This window comes from Puma concolor, chromosome C2 (assembly GCF_028749965.1).
Source record: "Puma concolor isolate L17-30 chromosome C2, mPumCon1.1.hap2, whole genome shotgun sequence".
Classification (NCBI taxonomy): Eukaryota; Metazoa; Chordata; class Mammalia; order Carnivora; family Felidae; genus Puma; species Puma concolor.
Window position 1 is genome coordinate 134,867,771 of NC_141675.1, and position 12,298 is coordinate 134,880,068.

The 12,298-nt window shown below is 37.6% G+C and overlaps 1 protein-coding gene across 1 annotated transcript in view; it reads right to left on the reverse strand.

Annotated features, from left to right (window-relative positions):
• TMPRSS15 (transmembrane serine protease 15) overlaps positions 1–12,298 on the reverse strand; it is a 126,553-nt gene that overhangs the window by 110,720 nt on the left and 3,535 nt on the right. The gene's annotated exons all lie outside the window — the stretch shown is intronic.

Below are 12,298 nucleotides of genomic sequence, written 5' to 3' on the forward strand. Positions count from 1 at the left end.
GTCTTTGAAACAGGTACATTTTGTCACACATTGTCTTTTTATCTACTCTTCCACCTTCATTAATTCTGATCCTTAATTTTATTTGAGAATAACTCTCCATTTTCTCAGGAAACATAATGTCTTCTCCAACCATTCTTCATGTGAATGGCAGTTTTATCCAAGGCCATATGAATGAAATGGAATCTGAGGGGACACTGGTGAGATGGAATCTGAGGCGACACTGGTGAGAAACTTCTGGAAAATTTGTCCATATCTACCTGGAAAAAAGCTCATAGTAGACTACTACTCTTCTTTGTTCAACATTATTATATTTACATGTGATTGTCAGAACTGCCACTACCATCTTGGGACCTTGAGACAAGCTATGGTTGATAAGCTAAAGATGGCATAGTAAAAGAAGAAAAGCACCCAAATTCCAGCTTATGTCATTGTCATTGTACCATTGACTTAACCTCTGCTGAAATCTCCAGTTTTCTTGTGATGTCAGATGATAACAGCCTTTGCTGTTTATGGCACTTTTTGTCGTGTGTGTGTGTGTGTGTGTGTGTGTGTGTGGTGTTTGGAGAGACAGCAACAGCATGAACAGGGGAGGGGCAGAAGGAGAGAAAGAGAGAGAGAGAGAGAGAGAGAGAGAGAAAATCTTAAGCAGGCTTCACATTTTGGGTGGAGCCAGACATAAGACTGGATCACAACTCTGGGATGACCTGAGCCAAAATCAAGAGCAGGATGCTAAACCAACTGAGCCACCCAGGGGCTTCTAGTCATGTGTTGTTAATTGGAGTTCTAAAAATCCTAACTGGCCAAAGAATTATTCACCGTGATCAAGTGGAATTTATTCCTGGGCTGCAGGGCTGGTTCAATATTTGCAAATGAATCAATGTGATACACCACATTAATAAAAGAAAGGATAAGAACCATATGATCCTTTCAATCGATCCAGAAAAAAACATTTGACAAAATACAACATCTTTTCTTAATAGAAACCCTCAAGAAAGTAGGGTTAGAAGGAACATACGTCTACATCATACAGATCATTTTTGAAAGGCCCACAGGTTAATATCATCCTCAATGGGGAAAAGCTGAGAACTTTCCCCCTAAGGTTAGAAACAGGGATATCCACTCTCACCACTGTTGTTCAACAAAGTACTGGAAGGCCTAGCTTCAGCAATTAGACAACAAAAATAAATAAATGTTATACAAATTGGCTAAGAAGAAGGCAAACTTTCACTTTTTGCAGGTGACATGATACTCTAAGTGGAAAATAAGAAAGACGCCACCAAAAAACTTCTAGAACTGATATGTGAATTCAGAAAATCCAGGACATAAAATCATTGTACGGAAATGGGTTTAATTTCTATACAACAATAATGAAGCAGCAGAAAGAGAAAACAAGGAATCTATCCCATTTGAAATTGCCACAAAACCCATAAAATACCTAGAAATAAACCTAACCAAATAGGTAAAAGATCTGTACTCTGAAAAATACAGAAAGCTTATGAAAGAGATTTTAAAAGGCACAAAGAAATGGAAAACATTCCATGCTCATGGATTGAAAGAACAAATATTGTTAAAATGTCAATATTACCCAAAGCAATTGATGCATTCAGTGCCATCGCTATCAAAATAACACCAGCATTCTTCACAGAGCTAGAACAAATAATCCTAAAATTTTTATGGAACCACAAAAGACCCCAAAGTCGAAGTAATATTGAAAAAGAAAACCAAAGCGCTGAGGCATCACAATCCCAGACTTTAGCCTGTACCAGAAAGCGGTAATCATCCAGACAGTATGGTACTGGCACAAAAACAGACACAGAAGTTAATGGAACATAATAAAGAACCCAGAAATGGACCCACAAATGTGTGTCCAACTAATCCTCTACAAACCAGGAAAGAGTATCTGATGGAAAACAATTCAGCAAATGGTGTTGGGAAAACTGGAAGGCAACATGCAGAAGAATGAAACTGGACCACTTTCTTACACCATACACAAAAAAAATTCGAAATGGATGAAAGACCTAAATATGAAACAGGAAACCATCAAAATCCTAGAGGAGAAATTGACAGCAACCTCTTTGAGTTCAACCACAGCATCTTCTTACTAGACACATCCCCGGAGGCAAGGGAAATAAAGCAAAAATGACCTATTGAGACCTCATCAACTTAAAAAGCTTCTGCATGGTGAAGAAAACAATCAGCAAACTCAAGGGCAACCGGAGGGATGGAAGAAGATATTTGCAAATGACATCAGATAAAGGGTTAGTATCCAAAATCTATTAAGAACTTATCAAACTCAACACCCATAAAACAAATAATCCAGTGAAGAAATGGGCAGAAGACATGATTAGACACTTTTCCAAAGAAGACATCCAGATGGCTAACAGACACATGAAAAGATGCTCAACATCACTGAGCATCAGAGAAATACAAATCAAAACAACAATGAGATATGACCTCATACCTGTCAGAATGGCTAAAATCAACAACTCAATAAACAAGAGATGTTGGTGAGAATGTGGAGAAAAGAGAACACTTTTGCACTGTTGGTGGGATGCAAACTGGTGCAGCCACTCTGGAAAACAGTGTGGGGGTTTCTCAAAAAATTAAAAATAGAATTACCCTATGACCCAGGAACTGCACTACTAGGTATTTATCCAAAGGATACAGGAGTGCTGATTCAAGGGGGCACATGCACCCCAATGTTTATCTCAGCACTGTAGACAAGAGCCAAAGTATGGAAAGAGCCCAAATGCCCATTGACTGATGAATGGATAAAAAGATGTGACAGTCCTGAGAGGAAAATACATTGCAATCCAGGCCTATCTCAAGAAACAAGAAAAATCCCAAATACAAAATCTAACAGCACACCTAAAGGAAATAGAAGCAGAACAGCAAAGGCAGCCTAAACCCAGCAGAAGAAGAGAAATAATAAAGATCAGAGCAGAAATAAACAATATAGAATCTAAAAAAACTGTAGAGCAGATCAACGAAACCAAGAGTTGGTTTTTTGAAAAAATAAACAAAATTGACAAACCTCTAGCCAGGCTTCGCAAAAAGAAAAGGGAGATGACCCAAATAGATAAAATCATGAATGAAAATGGAATTATTACAACCAATCCCTCAGAGATACAAACAATCATCAGGGAATACTATGAAAAATTATATGCCAACAAATTGGACAACCTGGAAGAAATGGACAAATTCCTGAACACCCACACTCTTCCAAAACTCAATCAGGAGGAAATAGAAAGCTTGAACAGATCCATAACCAGCGAAGAAATTGAATCGGTTATCAAAAATCTCCCAACAAATAAGAGTCCAGGACCAGATGGCCTCCCAGGGGAGTTCTACCAGACGCTTAAAGCAGAGATAATACCTATCCTTCTCAAGCTATTCCAAGAAATAGAAAAGGAAGGAAAACTTCCAGACTCATTCTATGAAGCCAGTATTACTTTGATTCCTAAACCAGACAGAGACCCAGTAAAAAAAGAGAACTACAGGCCAATATCCCTGATGAATATGGATGCAAAAATTCTCAATAAGATACTAGCAAATCGAATTCAACAGCATATAAAAAGAATTATTCACCATGATCAAGTGGGATTCATTCCTGGGATGCAGGGCTGGTTCAACATTGGCAAATCAATCAACGTGATACATCACATTAACAAAAAAAAAGAGAAAAACCATATGATCCTGTCAATCGATGCAGAAAAGGCCTTTGACAAAATCCAGCACCCTTTCTTAATAAAAACCCTTGAGAAAGTAGGGATAGAAGGAACATACTTAAAGATCATAAAAGCCATTTATGAAAAGCCCACAGCTAACATCATCCTCAACGGGGAAAAACTGAGAGCTTTTTCCCTGAGATCAGGAACACGACAGGGATGCCCACTCTCACCGCTGTTGTTTAACATAGTGCTGGAAGTTCTAGCATCAGCAATCAGACAACAAAAGGAAATCAAAGGCGTCAAAATTGGCAAAGATGAAGTCAAGCTTTCGCTTTTTGCAGATGACATGATATTATACATGGAAAATCCGATAGACTCCACCAAAAGTCTGCTAGAACTGATACATGAATTCAGCAAAGTTGCAGGATACAAAATCAATGTACAGAAATCAGTTGCATTCTTATACACTAACAATGAAGCAACAGAAAGACAAATAAAGAAACTGATCCCATTCACAATTGCACCAAGAAGCATAAAATACCTAGGAATAAATCTAACCAAAGATGTAAAGGATCTGTATGCTGAAAACTATAGAAAGCTTATGAAGGTAATTGAAGAAGATTTAAAGAAATGGAAAGACATTCCCTGCTCATGGATTGGAAGAATAAATATTGTCAAAATGTCAATACTACCCAAAGCTATCTACACATTCAATGCAATCCCAATCAAAATTGCACCAGCATTCTTCTCGAAACTAGAACAAGCAATCCTAAAATTCATATGGAACCACAAAAGGCCCCGAATAGCCAAAGTAATTTTGAAGAAGAAGACCAAAGCAGGAGGCATCACAATCCCAGACTTTAGCCTCTACTACAAAGCTGTCATCATCAAGACAGCATGGTATTGGCACAAAAACAGACACATAGACCAATGGAATAGAATAGAAACCCCAGAACTAGACCCACAAACGTATGGCCAACTCATCTTTGACAAAGCAGGAAAGAACATCCAATGGAAAAAAGACAGTCTCTTTAACAAATGGTGCTGGGAGAACTGGACAGCAACATGCAGAAGGTTGAAACTAGACCACTTTCTCACACCATTCACAAAAATAAACTCCAAATGGATAAAGGACCTGAATGTGAGACAGGAAACCATCAAAACCTTAGAGGAGAAAGCAGGAAAAGACCTCTCTGACCTCAGCCGTAGCAATCTCTTACTCGACACATCCCCAAAGGCAAGGGAATTAAAAGCAAAAGTGAATTCCTGGGACCTTATGAAGATAAAAAGCTTCTGCACAGCAAAGGAAACAACCAACAAAACTAAAAGGCAGCCAACGGAATGGGAAAAGATATTTGCAAATGACATATCGGACAAAGGGCTAGTATCCAAAATCTATAGAGAGCTCACCAAACTCCACACCCGAAAAGCAAATAACCCAGTGAAGAAATGGGCAGAAAACATGAATAGACACTTCTCTAAAGAAGACATCCGGATGGCCAACAGGCACATGAAAAGATGTTCAGCGTCGCTCCTTATCAGGGAAATACAAATCAAAACCACACTCAGGTATCACCTCACGCCAGTCAGAGTGGCCAAAATGAAAAATCAGGAGACTATAGATGCTGGAGAGGATGTGGAGAAACGGGAACCCTCTTGCACTGTTGGTGGGAATGCAAATTGGTGCAGCCGCTCTGGAAAGCAGTGTGGAGGTTCCTCAGAAAATTAAAAATAGACCTACCCTATGACCCAGCAATAGCACTGCTAGGAATTTATCCAAGGGACACAGGAGTACTGATGCATAGGGGCACTTGTACCCCAATGTTCATAGCAGCACTCTCAACAATAGCCAAATTATGGAAAGAGCCTAAATGTCCATCAACTGATGAATGGATAAAGAAACTGTGGTTTATATACACAATGGAATACTACGTGGCAATGAGAAAAAATGAAATATGGCCTTTTGTAGCAACGTGGATGGAACTGGAGAGTGTGATGCTAAGTGAAATAAGCCATACAGAGAAAGACAGATACCATATGGTTTCACTCTTATGTGGATCCTGAGAAACTTAGCAGGAACCCATGGGGGAGGGGAAGGAAAAAAAAAAAAAAAGAGGTTAGAATGGAGAGAGCCAAAGCATAAGAGACTGTTGAGAACTGAGAACAAACTAAGGGTTGATGGGAGGTGGGAGGGAGGAGAGGGTGGGTGATGGGTATTGAGGAGGGCACCTTTTGGGATGAGCACTGGGTGTTGTATGGAAACCAATTTGACAATAAATTTCATATATAAAAAAAAAAAGAAAAAAAGATGTGATATATATACACAATGGAATATTACTCGGCAATCAAAAAGAATGAAATCTTGTCATTTGCAACAACGTGGATGGAACTAGAGTATATTATGCTAAGTGAAATAAGTCGTCAGAGCAAGATAAGTATCATATGATTTCACTCACATGTGGAATTTAAGAAACAAATCAGATTAACATAGGGGAAGGGAAGGAAAAATAAGATAAAAACAGAGAGGGAGGCAAACCATAAAAGACTTAAATACAGAAAAGAAATGGAGGGATCTTGGGTGGGGGGATGGGCTAAATGGGTGATGGGCGTTAAGAAGGGCACTTGTTGGGATGAGCACTGGGTGTTATATGTAAGTGATGAATTACTGGGCTCTATTCCTGAAGCCAATACTACACTGTATGTTAACAAAGTTTAATTTAAATAAATAAATAAAAAAAAAACCCCTAACTGGCATACAACTTCCAGGCTTTATTCCATGTTTATTTAAACAGAAGCTCCAGAAAAGAGAGATTACTCTGTTTTTGCACCTAATGTTGGCCAACATTGTTATTTTAGCAACAAGGGGATTGAGGCCTGGACTAATGTAGGTAACTTTGCCCAGAGTTACACAGCCTATTACTCTCAGAGATAGGAATGAAGTCCAGAGTCCCTGTTTACAGGTGTGGTTTTGTATAGTTCCCATTCCCATACTGCCAACACCATCACTATCAACACCATAGGAACTATTTGTTGAGAGGAAAGACAATACAGTACGTTTGCTCAGATGCAGGTCCAGGTTTTTATTTTGCATTGTTACTAGATTTTTATATCAAATAAATGGGAAAGGTAGCTAGTTGGGTTTGGGGAGGAACAGATAGATAATTTTTCCCTGCATAATTTCAGGAGATAGAATCTTCTATTTTTCTCTTCCTTCACACTTCATCTCTATTAAATAAATAATTTTTAAAAGTCAGAATGTTTAACTTAATTTAATCATAGTGACCAAATTTTATAAATGAGAAGTCTCTCTCACCTTCTGCTGCTCTCCTTCTTCCTCCTCTCTCTGACACTCTCTTCCCAGTCCTACTTCCTTCCCACCCCATCCCTCTACCCTCCTCCTCCTCCTGCACTTCCTCCTCCTCCTTCTTCTAATTATGCCTCCTTAACCGCCCTTTGCCCCCATATAGTTAAATGGACAGGATTAAATATGGACGGGATTAAAATACATTTCTCGGTCTTCATATCAAAATTTTAAACTTATCCTTGATTGCACAGTAGATAGTTTAATTCTTTAATTCAATTCTGATTAAATCTGAGCCGTTTCTTTTAAAAAAGTGTTCATTTATTTTGAGAGAGAGAGAGAGAGAGAGAGAGAGAGAGAGAATGAAAGAGTGAGCATGCATGAGTTGGGGGAGGGGCAGGGAGCCAGGGAGACAAAGAATACCTGGCAGCCTCTGGACTGGCAGCACAGAAACCAATGGGTGGGGCTTGAACCTGTGACCTATAAATCGCGACCTGAGCCAAAATCAAGAGTTGGTTGCCTAACTGACTGAGCCACTCAGGCACCCCTACATCTGAGTTGTTTATGTAATCTCCACATGTTTAATTTGGCTGAATACTTGTGTTTATTTTATTTGAGTTAGATAGTGAGTGAAGACGTAACGCATTTTTGTTAAAGAAAATACAAGTCTGGCATTTTCCTTCATTGCATTGAAAATGACTATATTAGTTCATAACCCGGCATAAAAATACATAAAGATGTATCTTCTTAGCTGCAAATTATACATTTTATTTAGTTATTTGTACTTCAGAAGAGCAAGAGTTACACATTCTATATCTACATTTGTTTATTTTTACAAATATCTTTTTGTGTTTTTAAGCTTTTTATTTTAATTCCAGTTAATTAGCATATATCACATGCAGTTGTATTTTTTAAAATTTCTCTTCCTCAGTGTAAATCTTGAGATAAGAGACATATATATAGAAATCAGGAAAAAACATAATAAACATTTGTGTTTTACCTAATGAGAAAGCTAAAGCTGTTATTTGATTGGTATGATACCAATCTCTATCACTGCTGTGAGATTGATTTTATTTATTAAAGTAAATGAGAATTCTTCCTTTAGGGAAATAACAGCGACAACAACAACAACAACATAGCGATGGCCGTTTTCATTTCAAAGTACTTATTCCAGTGGAATATCTGAGTTTTTTTGTAAAGCAGATAAATCCTATCACTGTATGGAAAGCCTGTGTGCAATAAATCAAAATGTTTCTTATCTCTTATTTTCTTAATGATATTGATAACCTCTAAGGTTGCTGAGTAAACAAAAGCCTTTCCTTTCCTAACTTTGTGACTTGTCTGTGCTCAAAGGGCAAAATAAGCTGCATATCACCACAAAGGGTAAACAGCACTTTATTAAAAGAATCAACTGCTAAATGCTCTCTGAATCAAAGCACTTTCCACAAAGCAGAATAACATTAAGTGTTCCCAGAGGAGAGCAAACCTGCAGAGTGGCCACACATATGCGCGCGCGCGCGCACACACACACACACACACACACACACACACACACACACTTGAATAGAGGAGCAGGAGTTGATATTAAGTAACACAATTTTTTAAATGTTTATTTTGAGAAAGAGCATGTGCAAGCAAGGGAGGGGCAGAGAAAGAGAGAATCCCAAGCAGGCTCTGTGCTGACAGCAGAGAGACTGATGGGAGACTTGAACTCACCAACCATGAGGTCATGAGCTGAGCTGAAATCAAGTCAGATGCTTAACCGCCTGGGCCCCGCAGGTCCCCCGATATTGAGGGATATTTTTAAAAGGAAAGAAGGATACCTTGATGACTAAGTTTAGTTTTCTGAGTGCTATAATGTGACCATATACATGTGAATATAATGTGAGTTTAATTGAAATCAGTAAGAAAAAGGAAAATAGGTATTTTAAGGGATTTTTTAATCCACACTGTTGGTGGGGATATGGTTAGTTGAGAATTCAGTTATTTCTGTTGCCCATTTTATCAACTGGAATTTAAAATTAAAATAATTTATAAAGGTAATTAGGAGTCTGCCGCTTTATTCTGAGTATGTCATTTTATAAATGATTATTTAAAGTAAATCTAAATGTTTGCTAGTTGCTTTCTTTCCTGCTTCTGAATTTCTTTCTCTTCTCAGTCTTGCAAAGAACTGACCTATAATTTATCTTACAGACATTTTCATGAAATTCTTTTGCATTGCATCTTTCAAATCTTTACTTCTGATTTAAACGTAGTTCAGGTACAACTGGGTGAAAGTATCTCTACATTGATACAGTGTATTATTTGTGAATCATTATAAAATACATAGCAAGACTTAGGTACTACATTGGTCTTCTAGGTAGCTATGAAGGAAGAGAAAGAATTAATTCCTCAGCTCAATAATTTATGGTTTCCAGTATAGTGGCTTTACCTTCTAGAGAAATAAAAGATTACTTATTAAATATCAAAGAAAATGCTGGGTTTGATAAATGGGGTTTTGATCATCCATTAGGCCTATATATATAAAAGTCTATATTCAGCAATTTTTCCTCATCTAGTAAAAATAAAGCTATCCAGCATGTTGTAAACATGTGGATATGAAGACTTCCATTAGCAAAACTATCCTAATAAACTCTGCAATGGACTCTGTGCTTTGTATGGATTTCACTGAGCAGAGCCTGATATGAGAGGCAAGTACCTGGGGTAACTCTCCTTAAGGAATGCTAAAATACTTGAAAAAAATCTGAATTAAGGCTTTAATGCACAGATCCACACTCAATCCTCTACAAAACTGGAAAAGAGAAATTGAGTCTACATACTCCAAAATAGACAGATTGCTTGAAGTGACAAAAAAAAATCTTGCATGCATGTTTTTATTATCACATAATATTGAATAAATATTATAAAAATACTCTTTTGAGAAAGACAAAACACAACAACAAAAACCTAAACCAAACAAACATACAAACAAAAACCTTTCCTAAGAGTCCACATGTCTCCTTCCAGTTCTGATATTGAGCCCATAAAAGAGGCTCTTGCTGATAATAAGTCCTGGAAAACAAGGGTAGAAACCTCTGTATTGTAGGTAGGAATGAGGACAGTAGATGGGTGTAGGGTTGTTTGGCCATTGGGACTAAGATGTCATGAATATACAATTTGACCAAGAATAAGTACAGGTAAATAAATAGATGAGAAAGAAGTAAGAAATGAAAGAAAGAGCAAAAGAGATTTTTAAACTTTTTTTCTATTGTTGTTGTTTTCATTATGACTTCCACTGATAGTATTAGTTTTGTTTCAACAACAAATGGCAAGTCCCCGAATTTTCTTCTGCCCATTAAATAATCCTCATTTGACCTTGTCATTGTTTTTCTTTTCTTCTTCTTTTTTTTAATGTTTATTTACTTTTGAGAGTGAGAGAGCAGGAGTGAAGGGGAGGAGCAGAGGGAAAGGGAGGCAGAATCCAAAGCAGACTCCAGGCTCTGAGCTGTCAGCAGAGCCCCACATGAGGCTTAAACCCACGAACTGTGAGATCATGACCTGAGCTGAAGTTGGCTGCTTAACCAACAGAGCACCCAGGCTCCCCCATACTTGTCATTGTTTTTCTAAATGAGATCTCTGCCTTTGAGTTGACCTTCCTTCCTCTATTTGGTCACCAGGACTTAAAGATTCTTTTACCAAGTGTCTTTGTCACAAGGCTCTCTGACTCAGTTGTTCTTGATGTGAGGTAGTAGATGAGACTCACTTTACAGTTAGACTCGCTGAATTTCTCCAATGACCTAGAGTCCCTTATGGCTTCCACTTGAAAAAGGTTAAACGTCAGACTCCTAGGCTTATATTCAACACCTTCCTGTTGTCTCAACATCTTGTTGGACACTCACTGACAGACAGAAAACGTCATTAATATGCAACAATCCTTTCTGTAACAGAAATAGCTTCCCTTTTCTTCTCTCCTGAAGTAGACTTGTCTCATGCTTATCAGACAAAACCTTCCATGACTCTCCTTTCCAAACTGAGGGGCTCTTGAATTTGTAACACTTCTGTGCTCCCAGAGAACTAGTTTAGATTTCTTTTAATTAAAATTCTATGATAACAAAAAGTTAATGCCCTGGTCAGAGTATAGTTATTTTTATATCTGTAGGACAAGAGCTAAATAAAACATGTGGCACCTAACATAGTACTCAGTATATCAACATCAGGTGCCAAGGAAATGGTTTATTTACTTTCTAGGACTTTATAAAGTACATCCTCTGAGGCAGACATTAACTAGGTTCTGGAAATACAGGTATCAAAGATATTCTTTGCCCTGAGGGAGCTCATAGTCTAACAAAGGAGACACATTAACGATTATATTATAGTATGACAGTTGTTAATTTATTTGTAGGTACAGGATGCTAAGTGAGCAGGTCTGAGACATACCTAACTGGGGCGAGAGTATCATGTGAGCATCCCTGTGGGAGATGCATGGACTGGTTCTTAATGGCTTGTAAGCATGGATTGTAATGATGGATGCAATATATAGTAAGGAAGAAATGCAGATCTAGGCAGTGAAAAAGTATACAAAAGAGAGAAAACAGGATATTTTTGCGAGTGTACAGGTGATATGGTAGGGCTAGTGCAGAAGCCTACACGGAGAGGGGAAAGAAAAATAGAAGGTCAGAGTGCTTTTCTTAGACAAAACCCCAGAAAGTACCTACCTGCATTTAAAATGGTAACACTAGAAACAGTCTTCAGGTATTTGAAAGACTGAAATCTAAAGATAGAGGTATATTTATTCTGTAAAACCTTAAGAACTACCATCAGGATCAGTGGGTGAGAGTCAAAGAAATAAAGATGTGGTTGAGAATAAGAAATAATTTTCTAGAAACAAATTATAAAGAAACAAAACACCTCAGTAACAATGATGTTCACAGCAACGTTGAGAATGGATTCCTAATTTTTATCAGATATCCTTGTATAATGGAATCCATTTTAAGCAGTGTGAATCACTTTCTTTTGTTGGATGACAATGAATTTCCCACTGAAGCTGTGGGCATTCCAACCTAAAGCAGGCAAGCAAAGGCAGACTACATCATTTAAAGTCTTTCTCTCTCCTGAATTCCTATTCTACTAACTGTATATACAACTTGCCATGTAATGTTTAGTAACATTAGTCAGTACACAATAAATGATATATGTGTAGTAAATGATAAATTAATAAAAGTAAAATTAATGAATATTCACATTTTATAGGTAGTGACTTTGCTTTCTGAGTGCAGCAGTGAATAAGTGTCTTTTCTCTGTGACTTTCAGTGTAAATGGAGTGTGATAAATGAGCATCTTTTACACA